At 37.2% G+C, this 13,193-nt stretch overlaps 1 protein-coding gene across 3 annotated transcripts in view; it reads left to right on the forward strand.

Moving 5' to 3' along the window:
* Window positions 1-13,193, forward strand: part of VAV3 (vav guanine nucleotide exchange factor 3) — a 151,609-nt gene that overhangs the window by 73,426 nt on the left and 64,990 nt on the right. The gene's annotated exons all lie outside the window — the stretch shown is intronic.

A 13,193-nucleotide genomic window follows, 5' to 3' on the forward strand; every position in this document is an offset into this window, starting at 1 on the left:
TTAACAATAAATGTCTATCATAATAGTGACATTTTTCCCATCCCATTTTAATTTTGACTAATTGAAGTATGTTTTTGAAAGGTGATGCTTGTGGTTTGAGGGGGGATCCTGGCATCTTTTCTAGTGGCTTTTATCTAAAATATTAGTTAGTACCTGAATCAAGTTGCATGGTATTTAGTTTCAAAGGGCTGCATTCCTTTATATGTTTTAAAGTAAAATGAGGTTGCTTTAGACTTCTTGAAAAGTAAGTTGTTGAGTTGCAGCACTGCAGATTACATTATTGTTATGCAGCATGAAATTTATTTCCATTTCTGATTCTTGTCAGAAAGACGAACATGACTATTGACACCTTGGGTATTGTGATTAAATTTAAAACATTCACAAGGGAATTGGATGACAGGGTGATGCTCGTTTTATGGAAAGAAAAATAGGGGGAGTGAGAGGCTCCCAGTGTGGTCCTAAATGTGTGTGGATTCAGGAAAAAAGGCCATTGTGAGCTGATTTGAGTGAAACTTCCCCATAAACTATGCATATTTTTTAAAAACCTCAGTGTGGTGAGTGTTTATGATTTAAAAGGAAACATAAGGAAGGAGACCCTGGGCTGGACAGATATAATCAAACCTCTTTACTATGTTTCCCATCTTGCTGAAGGTAAAAATGACATGTTTTGGCAAAAATTTCTGGATGGCGTAATTGGGGTGGAAAGAGGTGTCTATTGGCATGTGTGCCTTTTTCTGTCCCTCTGCTCTCCGTGCTGTACTTTGTATAATACCACAATTATATTTACTTAACACACGTATGAGAGGTGAGGAACTCAGCATTGCAAATCTTCATCCCTCTTCAGGAGTCCTGGCCCAGTGCCCCAAGAAACCAAACCAAGCAAACCAGAAGTCAGGCAAGGAGCTAAGGAGAGTGGGGAGAGCACTTTGAGTTTTTTCCCAATTCTTCTCAGGCATTTTGATGGTTGTGTGCAGGACTGTTCTCCCCTGCCCCTCCTTGTGTTGCTGCATGAGTGCAGCTCTGCCCCTCATGCAGTGCTAGGCACCTAGCCAGCACTGCTCAGCTGCTGGGAGTGTGCCTCTGTGAACAGGGGTTGGTGCTGCTGCTTGCCTGTAAGAGTAAGCAGCACCTCAGTGGTTGACGAGTCCATGTGTCACTGTTTCCTCTCTGGCAGATGGACTTGGTCTTTGAAAATGGGTGGTGGTGTCTTGCATGGATGTTTGTCCTTCTTGTAAAGCCACACCTCTAGTTTGACCTCCTTCCGTCTGGTTAAGGCACCAGGGCTGGAGCAGTAGGATCAGGGCTGAGGTGCACCATGATGCAGTGGCATTATTACCACTCCATTACATGAGTTTGACTTCATTGCATGTTCCCCTCAGCATCTGTCTCAAAACATACCTTGGTGCATGTAGCAATAATTGTATTCTAGTGCATGTTGAGACACAAGAGTTTGTATTTGGGAATAAACTAAGCCAAGCATGTTGAATGGTTGTTGGTTGGTTTGATTTGTTTTCAGGGTTCTTGTTGTCTACTGTGTAGATTAACTCTTCTGCTCTGAAAAGTAGCCATGGTTGAAATTATGCTCTTATTCATCACATACAATTATAAGTGCTGCTTCTATGGACAAAATTATTCTCATTACTTAAAAATTTTACAAGACTGCAAAACCAGCACAGTTGAAGGGATGAATAATACTGGGTTTTGATTATCAGAAGTGATGTTGTTTACTGAGTTCCAGACAGAAATTTCAATTCCTTTGGGATAGCAGTGTGTTGAAGTTAGGTTTGTGCAAATGTTAATCTAAGAACATAATAAGAGAACAAACTAGGATCTCTCTTGTTATTTTTAAAGTAAGAATTAACCTTGTTGCCACTAGAACTGTCTTAGAGCCATAATTATTTTAGCTAGACTGTGATTTCTATTTTTTTGAGGGGGGGAACTTCGATGCTTATATTGGCATATTAAACAGTGATAGTTTGTTTGCTGAAAAAGCACCTACTGTTGAGATGCTGGTGTTGTTGAGGTGAGAATTTGTCTCCAGGTATGGGAAGCTTATGTTACTGATGAAGTATGAAATAGAGGAGAACACTGCCTTGCCAGCTCGACTTGATTTAGGTGCAGAGGGCAGGAATACATTAGGCATACATGGTATGGAAAATCCCTAAAGTAAGGATAGATGAAACCCCAGTGCAATTTCCAGAGTGTTGCTTTTCAGCTACTAAGTTTCTGTTAGAAAGCAAATTTCACAAATCTGTGAAAATATTCTACCTCTTAGCCAGATCTCTTACTGTAGTGTGTGGTGAGTTTTATTCTGAGGGAGGTTGGAAATGCTGGGTTACTGGTCATAGGAAACCGAGTAAATTGTTTTTATTTGTATTACAGCTTTGTTCCTACACTGTGTATTTGCTGTTTTCCTGACACCGTTGCTTTATTTAGAGAATATAAAATACCAAACACTACGATTTCTATTTCTCCTAAGAATTTCATTGGTGTTCTTGAAGTCTCTTCATACAGCCCATCCTCGTACAACAATGATACTGTGGTCTGGCTGCACCACTGAGTTTGATGCTGTTCACCTATACACAGAATAGCCACAGCTGAAGCTGCTCATTTACCCATACCACCACCCCCCCCCCCCCAAAAAAAAAAAAAAGGTTTACTGTGTACAACCCAAAATTGTTGGTTCTTTTGGACTACTGGATTTTGTAGATCACAATAAAATGAAGCAGCACACTGGGGCAGCATAGTTAGTATTCCAGTCAAGCTCTTAAAGTCTAAGTTTTGGTTGGTGGGTTTGATAAGTTTTTGTGAAGTTGTCTAGCAGAGACCACTGGAGGATGTTTAAAGAGGAGCCATCATGGTAAGCGCCTGAGTTCTGTCTTGATGTGCCTCTTCTCATTGGTGAGTGGAAGTTCTGCATGCACAGGGGGAGTGTAACCTGCTTATTGCCTTGGAAGAGATGTGATGCTTAACTGTGACAGTGGCCAATTTGAACAGCTGCTGTTTTGTTCTTGGAGCTCTGTTCATAGCAGTGGATGAGCCTTCAGCTGCAAGGGTAAATAAGCATCTTTTCAAAGGTAGTGCTGCAAAGACTTTACTGTACTAGACATGGAATGTTTAAATTTGGTCTAGCGTTTCAAATAGCATTGATTTAAATGCAAAGTCTTTCCATATCCAAGATAATATTGGTAGAAGTGTACAGCCAAATTACTGTTTTCATTCAGCCAAATTAGAGACATCATGTATTGAATGAAAGTTTGTCAGCAATGTGATAAAGTGCATGGTTTATTTGCCATTACTAGGCCATTTAAAACCTCAAAAACTTATTGTGTGAGACAAAATCTTTTATAATTTCTAGTAGCACATCCTGTCTAATTTCTTCCTCTATTAAAAACCCCAGAAGAACCAGAGCAGATATGTAATGTCTCATAATATACCTACAGATTACATAAAATATTCTATACTTTCATGTTATTCAGCTTATGCTCAAAGGTAGGAGTGTTGATTGGTATTTTTTTCCCTAGAAAGCTCTTCTACACATGCTTTTTGGTTTTAAAAATGCTTATTTTTAAAAATAGTTGAGTAATATTTGTGTCAATGAATTTATGCTAACCATTCTTTGTAGAAAGAAAAAAATGCCTTGAAAGTTGAAGTTTTCCTCCTCTGTTGTATGCATATGTACATATTCAATGTATGTACCACAGTTATATTACTCCTTAGCTAATTACAAGGCTTAATTTCTTATTATAGAACAATTGCTTTTCTCATCATTGTAGGGAAGAATTTAATTCTTCAATTTTCTCATGAGATGACAGAATAAATACTGAAAGAAAATCTGTTGGTTGTTGCTACGTCTGTCTCATGCTGACACTTAATACTCGTTTCCATCCACTAAATACTTCTTTGTGTGTAGTTTGTTTCTTGATCACAGTAGAGCATGAAGCAGGTGTGTGTTCTCATTGTCACAACAGCAGAGATCTTTCCCATGAAAGGCTGCAGATTATAGTTTCCCACTGAGAATATTTGAACCCATTAGTGTAATATGACATGCAATGTCTTGTGCTGGTTTGTGCTGAATTTATTTTGTCATCATGTTGTCCAGTTTCTAATTTAATTAAGCCTTTCTCAGCTGGGCTTTGTAATCCACTCTAAAAATGATGGTCAGCAAACTTGAGTATAGAAATGTCTTATACATAATGCAATTTAAAGAAGAATTTAGGTTGGAAGAGGTGCGTGGAGATTTTCGACTTCAGTCTTCTGCAGGGCTTAGGTTGCTCATGGCTGTGTCAGCTTGAGTTTAGTCCTGCTGGATTTCAAGACACACAGAATCAAAATGGTAAAGTCTCTTGCAACAGTGTTGTAACACACCTTTTAATTAGGCCTTACGCAACTACTGCCTTTCACAAACTGAGAAATTTATGAAAACATCTTGCAGGCAGAGGAACAGTTAAAATTTCACCTTCTGAAGTACTATGATTGTAGTTTCTGCCTAGATGCTGTAGCTGAAATAGCAATATTAATGTCATGTCTAATTAGTAATGCCTGAAAAATCAGTGGGAAACAGGTTCATTATAGTGATTAGGGTATGGAGTTAATGAATCTGATTTTTCTTTTACATACCTAAATAAAAGACTTCAGACATGAAAGCTGTACAGCCCTCAAAAAGTAGTGGTTTTAGTTTTAATTACACTGTACTTTGTTTTGGGTCACTAGAGAGTTTGTGCAACAGCTCAGGTAGAGTCTAACATGTTTTTGAAAAATTGCTGCTTCAGTTCGACGTAATTCACGTCTTGCAACTCAAGGGACACAGAACATATCATCTGATAGTAAGGAAATAACCCTGAGATTCATTGATTATCAAACCTGGTAGGTGTGTGCACAACAATTTAGATTAGGGAAACTGCATAAATTGTAACTAGAGCTCATTAATTTTCTAAATTTTAAAGAAAACTAGTACAAGACACAAGGTAGGTGAAAAGTGTTCTCTTACCTATTATCCTTCGCATTTTCAAATTCACTTTACACTCTGTGTCTAATGACATTGGTCAGATTCTGCTCAAATAGATCTGTTCCCTCAGATAGATAGTGCATTAATAATGCATGCGCATTAAGCTTTCTTCTGAGAGAATATTTGAGCTCTGACATATTGAACACTGACAAATTAAAGCTTTCTTATCAGAGTACCTTAAAAGCCTTAGATGTCTGCCGCATTTTTCAAATAACCTGCAGAGGTGTTTCACTTGTACCAACCTCGCATAGGTTACCAAAGCAATAAACAAACATGTCTGCCTGGGGTTTTTTCATCAGTATAAATATTGCAATACTGCAAAAATGAATGCCAACTTCGTGTCTGTTAAAGAAGAATGGTTGCCTGTTCTTTGCTGTGATTCCAGTTGGTTTTGATCAAATGTTTTTCAGGGTTATAAGCAATCATTCACAACATATTTATAGTTACAAAATTTCTTTAGATTATTCCGGACACAAGAAGAACGGTGTGAAGATGCTATGTATGATTAAGAGCACAGTGTAAGGACAGTGTAAAATGTGAAAGCAAACCAGAATTTATGAAAAGAGTGGGTAAACACCTGAAGATGATAAATATACTTTAATATTATGTCTTCCAGTTCACAAACATCAAAGATATCCCAATCTCTGTTTTTACAACTTACCTTACAATGTGTGAGGTATATTACTATGAAAATTAGTGCTTCTTAAAATTCAGTGAAATAAATTTTGTAGTGACTCCATCATAAAAATAAAGTACCACCATCTTAATATTGGCTTTTTTTGTGCAGGGAGTTACCTTCAGTGTTAAAACATGGAATGCTGTGTTATGTGTTTGTCTTGATACTCTGGTTATATGAATAGATGTCCTAGCTTCTCCTTGCAAACCAATGCTACCTTTTTTTCTTAGATACAGGTATTTCTCGAGTAATTTACAAGTGAATGGCTGTATAAATCCTGTATTTTCACAGTTTTTGACTCCAAAACATAGACTTGTCTTCAGTTAAGTGTAAAATAGATTCAGTTAAGTGTTAAATGTATATTATAAAGTATTTAAAGCTTATCAATACAAGCAACTTGGTAAATTCAGATTTGTAAGACTTAGAACTTTCACAAATAAGACTCAGCCAGTGAATATTAAAGTACATAAAGTATTGATGCTTTTGATTTACAAATACTAATGTGTGACAGAGCTTTGTTCCTATCAGGTAGTGATCAAAAATTTTATACAGGAATAGATTAGCTCAAAGCAGTTCATCTCCCATCCTTTTTGGGAAAGGAAACTGATAAAGAAAAAGGAAAGCCATTATCTTGTTTGAAACAATGCAGTATGTTTCCAAAAAGTTAACAAGATACTTTCCTTGATCTCAAAAAAGCCACTCATCATATGATCAAATAAGCAAATTTCCTAGCAAATTCTTACAAGTTGCGCGTTCTTGATCAAAAGCACGATTTACTTGTGATATGGTTAATTTAATTTTATAACATGCCTTCTTGATGAAGACTCTTTGATGTGACAAACCAGAATGCTTGAGTATTAGCATATAGAGAATTGATTGATTGATTACTTCAGTAAATAGCATTTTCAAAGATGATTGTGAAATATAACAGCCGAGCTGGAACAGAGAAAATGAATTAGGTGTAAGTAATCAGCATTGCTCCTGAGAAGAGAAGGTAGAAAAGAACCTGAAAATCATCCTTTGTGAAATGACATTGCTCACCTCTAGTGAGAATATCTCTTAGAAATGCCTTTTTTTTTTTTTTCTGGTAAATAATAAAATCCTTGTAAAGATTCAAAAAGGAATACTTATTTGTATTTTACTTATTTGTAAATTACTTGTGTCTTTCTCTCTGCTCTCTTACGTTTTTATTGCACAAATGCCTTTCTATTAGATGACAGTGTGTTGTGTGATCAGTTGAAATGGTGATAGTGCACAGAGCTGAACTACTTTGAGTGGAAAGTAAGCATAGTGTAAATGTAAGACTGGTTGTTTGTAGGGAGTGGGATCCTAAGGGTACGTCTGCTGCATGTCACAGCAGGGAGTGAGGGTGAACACGTCTTGAGACCAACTTTGAAATCCTTCATATGAGGTTTGGCTGAGAGCTTTTAGTCGTGTTTGACAGTAACATCCATGGCTTCCTGTTGTGGGGTTGGTGTTATTATTTTTTTTTTTTTAAACTGTCTAGGTAGCATTTGAATATGTGACAATAGCTATATTTTAGTGCTAGAAAAATTTTCCACAATTCTCTGAGATGCTTAGTACCAATTGTCATGGCTAAATTTTAAGGTGTGTAAAATTTTGGAAGGAGGTCACTTTGGCAAAAACCAGGAATTTTTTAGGATGTGTTCATAAATAATTTCTGTTAGCAACTAATATCTTAGAAATACTTATGTTAGATCTGGGTTTACCAATGCATTTTCTGCAGTGATGCCAATTATTTATACAATAAGTAAATCTGGAATGAAAATTTTTAGTATCCAGAGGTATTAACCTGTGCCGTTTTCTTTATAAACTATACTGCATGAGCACAGCATCAGATTTCATGTAACATACACTTGAAAATGATCTTCAGCAGTTTGTGCTCAGGGTGTCCATAATTCTGAACAGTTCTGTAGGGAGCATTTCAAATTACTGCAAGCATAACATGGAGTGCAGAATAATATCAGCTCTGAAATGCAAAGGTCTAACTTGAGGTTGAGAGTTGAGGAGACTCAAGGTACAGAGTTTTACCTGAGCTCCCTGTAGTATTTCTTCTTTTAATACTTAAAACAGTTGCAATTCACTGGAGACTCTATCTGATGCTTCACGCATCCACTTATTTGTTACGTCTCTGGGCTCACAAGTGGGCACACGTGCATTAACTATTCTCTAAAGCCGAGTTTTAATCAAGTGAAATGGCTATTCAGTTTCAAATATAATGTACTTTCAAAATGACAGACATTTTTTCAAGCACGTACATACAACTGAACTCCACATAATTTCTTGTGACATGATTACATTTCTTGAAGAGACTGAGGTGGGAAAAGGATTTTCTAGACCTGACCTAAATAGCATTTCTGTGAAAAAAAGTCATACCCAGAAATAAGACGTATCATTAGAACTTCCTAGCATGTTTTTCCCTTTTGGGGAGAACTGTCAACCCCAAAGAAAGGGCAGCTGTCTCACTGTACTGTTACGCAGAACCTGTGGCTGCTCGACAGCCTGTTTCCAACCCAAGGAATTGCTGCTGTTTCATGTTACTCAGAAAATTATTGTGGAATTGCTGCTGGAGGAAGAGAAGGTTGCTCTTGTCTCAGAGATGCCAGTGCTGCTGAGCTATGGCAGACTGGAGGAACATCTCTGGGCCTAAATGATTTCTGAGAGGTTTATCCATCAGTCCTCTAAGAATGACTTACTTGAATCAGTCAGTGTTTACAAGGCCTTTGCTTTCTCTGTATTTAATAGCAGTGATCTACCCCACAGTACCTGGCTCAGCACTTGCTCTTGCTGATACTATCTTCTTTTGCAGCCAATTCACTTTCGAAAGGAACTTTCTTGATCTGTTTGCAAAGGGTTACTTTTGCATTTCTCTTTGTGTGAAATGTTCATTCTTTCTTTTCCTATACATGCTGTGATTAAGCATGGATGTGCTTCTCGTCTGCATATCTCCCAGGATTATCAAACTTCTGAAGAGGTTTTTTTTCCCTTCCTGTGATACATTTTCCCTTCCAGTTTAAGAAAAAAAAAAGTTTAAAAATACTTGAAGTTTGGGAAAGAGAGGTTTTTAATTAAGTACTCCAGAGTAGTAATTTTTCAACATTAATTGAATTGTTTGTAGTGGGTTTAAGCAACACCTTTTCAGTGGCCTAGACCCAGGGAGGGGGGAAATCTGGAGAGGTCTTAATTGCTGAAGTCAAGCTGGTATTGAAAAGCTGCCAGGGAAGCAATTAAAAGAAGTGGCCCTCAAAGTACAGCGAGAAAGAGAGAACTGGTCACTAGTGGAGGACAGCACTGGCCCTTGCAGGTTGTTTAAACTACAGTTTCTAATTAGTAGCATTAAATGCAATGGTAAATAGATTTATAATAAAAGAATTTTCCCTTGCGCTGTGTTCTGCCGTCTCCTTCCTTTAACTCCTTGCTGGAGGTGAAGCCGTAAGATGGTCACTTTGCAGTGCTCTCTGCTGTTAAATAGCTTCTTGCTTGTTTTGTGCTATGAGATTGATATTTCTAACCAGGAGCCAAAGACTGCACATTTTATTTGCTTCTACTCTTGCATTTTCATAATGCCACTTTTTCTCTTTTGTATACTCCTTTTCAGTAAAGGCCATGTGGTTTGCATTTTATTAATTTCCTATTTAATATTTAAACTTGGTGTGAGGATTTAATTAATCTAACAAATGTAATATTTCATTTTATCCCTTGATTATATTTCTGTTAGATTTGTTGGCAGCCAGTAAGCTTTCAGTAATATGTCCATGCAAGACAAACTTGAGACAATAGTTCTTGGTCTCCAAGGCTAATACTGAAATATCTGAAGTGCTAAACATCCAAGGAGAGATGTACTCAGTATTGAAAAATCTATAAACCAAGATTTTTTTCATTTTTTATGTATTTAGAAATTTGTCCTTTCTGGAAATGAAGATTTAATGGGATTAATGGGATTTTAATATATTTATTTTCCACCTGGGAAAATAGGAGGAAGGAGCTACATAATAAGCTATCTCTCAGCCTTTTATTTATTCTCTTGGGATACATCTATAGTAATTACATATTTAGTAGAAAAGATGGAGTTTTTTGGCTGCATGTTTAGTAGTATTCCTGGTGCATTTTATTTTGTACACCCTACCTGTGTAGAGATACTTTAACTGACAGTAAAAGAAAGTATATTTGTGCCTACCCCCCTGAAGATGATGTAATTTATTTGTTTATTCCAGCCTGTTGTGAAAGGTACTCTGTATAGCTTTCCTTGTAGGAAACAAGCATGAATGTAAGAATGCTGATAAACCCCTAAATTGTTGCTATAAGGGAGCTGAATGCCTGTGATATTCTACTGCTCTTCAGACGCATTCTGATTCAAATGTTTTCTCATCAGAATATGGCTTTGATTAAGTAAGGAAATTATAGTAACACATCTTATCTAAGTTGTTTGATACTAATGACACACAGTTGATTGCATATGCACCTTGGCAACACTTCAGATCAAAGATAATCAAAGTTCAGGTTTGTAAAACGGGGTCTAGAATTTACACAGATGGATATGTCCAGATTGCCAAGGTTCATTGCTTTTTTTTTGACTTAAGTGTTAGTCTTTTGATTGTGACATGTTTGTTTTGAGGGTTAAGCATGAGTTTTAAGTCTCTGATGTGTTATCCCAGCCTCTAGTGTGAGAAAATTGTAGTTCAAATGGTTTCATTTTTTTCATACACACAATTATTTTCGGTATTTTGAGGTAAGATAGTCAAAAGAATTTATTCCTTATTCTGTAGGCATAGGAATAAGCACCTAGACGTCTGGTCTGACAAGACAATTTTTTGCTATCTATATCATTACTCTGTGGTCAGCTGTGCCGTTAATCTAAGCATAGATGATTTCTAGAATGGGTTTTGTCTGCAGAGGCTTGTGGGGGATGGTTGATAACATGACACTTCCTGACACCGTTTATAAAGGTGCTGCATTATGTGGGTGGGACGAGATTGGCCTATGACCAATTTACTCTTCTGAAGAGAACGAGTTAGTGGAGAGAAGTGTCACTGTAAATGTGGAGAGAATATTTTTAGATGGAGAATATTTCACATGCACAAGGAGTGCTCCAAAGTCTGATGATATGAAAGACAATTGAAAGACACCTGGTAGCTACACTGAACTTGCAAAACTTTAAAGACAAAGGGACTATTGAGAGATGGAGGATGGACTGAAGACGATGGTCATTCTGTCCCTGGAACGGTGGCTCCCATGGCTCGTGCAGAGACAAGAATCGCGTGTCCAAGTGGCAGAGACTTGCGAGATACGCACCTGCAGGTCTCTGGGGTGGTGGTGTAGCAGTGAATTGGTCCCTGTGGGACTAATATTCTGTAAGTAAATTGGAACAAGAAAGCTTTGTGCTGAAGGCTCAGGGGCAGCCCAAGGCCACTGCAGTAGCAACTGGAGTAAATCTGGTTGTGGGGTTCCAGCACTATGCAGGAGGGGGCACTTGTAGTTGTCCCTTATAAAATCTCTGGTGCTGAATTGAGGAGAGAATTGGAAAAATTGTCCTAATAACAGATTCACATTGACATTTTATCTCTGCTGGAGTGGAGAAGTTAAAAGTGCCTGGGGAAAAAGTAGAAGAGACAAAGGGAAACTACTTTTCCCTCCCCACATTGCTGTTGCTTGTAAAAATAAGAGAGCTTTACAATAAAATAAGGAACGTGTTCTCTGTCACTATTTACTTCCGACTAAGTATTTCTGGTGTATGAGTGACTTCCTGCTCTGGCCACCCATCAAGATTGTTTGACAGCAGAAATAGAACACTGGTTTCTTTTCCTGCCTGGGGCACCTCATAATAGTAGTAGTTGTGGTAGGAAGGACTGAGGAGTCTGCAGGAGGGCTTGGCTGTCCCACTGTGATGGCAAAGGAACCCAGTTTAAGACTCAAATTTTATTAATTGCTTCAAAACATTTGAATTTTGCTAAGAATCATGTCTGGGTTTCCTTTTTCTGTCTCCAACAAGAAATCCTTCTTCTAAAGAGGAAAATAGTATGATTCTCAAAATTAATATTAACATAAATATTCAGGTTTTTTTCTGTCTTGCCTAAAGGTTGGGAAGTAGATTTGAAAAGGATGAAATGTTCTCTATACTGTGTTGTGAGAGCTGTGCTCTGTGTTCTGAGGGTGTCAGTGTAAGGCTTCCATGCTGTAACTAAAAGAGCTTCTTTATGGTTGGACATGGCTATAAAAAGTTGTATGCTATGTCATGACTATTTCGCATTAGCAGCTTTATTTGCTGTATTTAAAAACTTAAAGCATAGTGTGTGATATTGAGTTTGAAAAGTTTTGTGGAAAAAATTTCCTATGGTCCTTGTAGTATTTGGACTTAGTCACAGATGAGTTGTGCTTAATCTCTAATTGGAAACTTTGACGTATCAGTCAGGTTTGGTTATTTTTGTGTTATTTTTGATTTTGGAAAAGAAATATATTGAAAACTAAAATACCAAACCCCTAGATTAAGTAAGTTTCAGACTTTACATTAAAAGGCTTACTGCTCCATACATGCTGGTATAGTGCATCGTCTCAGACTTGTCTGATGTGATGGGACTACAGAACTGGATTTGCCATAATGCATAATGCTACTGGTCAGGTAGCAGAATGTGCAAGTGTTTTCCTGTCCACAGTTAGCATTGCACTATATGTTCTCCTACAAAGCTTTCCTTATTCCACCTCTACATTTGCAGTAGACAGTACACATTGATTTTATTTTTCTGGGTTTTGTTGGATCACTAAATATCTTCCTATATTGTTCTTCACTTCACAGCACTCTGTCTCCAGAGTAAGCATACAGTTTCTTATTTTGCGCTGTTCTTTTCAAATACTGCTTTTAATATAAAGAAGAATGAATACACTGTATCATCTTTGTTCTGTTAATAGGAGGTATATTTTGAGTAGTTCATGCATTTCAATCTTTGTGGAAGATAGCCTGAGAGAAGAATGAAGGAGAATTTTACAAATGGAAGGAAGTTGCGTAGTTATATGCATGTGTTAAACTACTCTCTGTATGAGGTTGTAATTTTTTTTCTTTTGACCCACTTATGGTTATTATTTTTGAAGATTGATCCTTTTCTAATTAAATGAATGGAATTTTTTCTATGGCTTGTTCTTGAAAAATGGTCAGGTTGTTAGGTTTAATTTGATATGCTTTCAATCTCGTGAGTCTTGCACTTTTGGATTATACTTTGAACATAGTTCTGCAAGATGTCCTGGTCTGAACCAAATGGTCAATAATAATGAGCTTTTGTTGGGAGTTAAGTCCTATAACTTAGGGGTTAAGTCCTAAAACTTAGGGGTTTTTCAGGATTGCCTGGAGTACAGCCGAAGAAGTTTTGGCAACCCTCTGGCAGACACGTTATGAAATACAGGCTGTACCAAGTTAAGAGCCCAAAAATAATAATTATTTTTGTCCTGGTTTAAAAAGTTCTTTACTTTTTCGAGATTAATTTTATCCTGTTACTGTAC

The sequence above is a fragment of the Corvus moneduloides genome, chromosome 9, assembly GCF_009650955.1.
Source record: "Corvus moneduloides isolate bCorMon1 chromosome 9, bCorMon1.pri, whole genome shotgun sequence".
Lineage (NCBI taxonomy): Eukaryota > Metazoa > Chordata > Aves > Passeriformes > Corvidae > Corvus > Corvus moneduloides.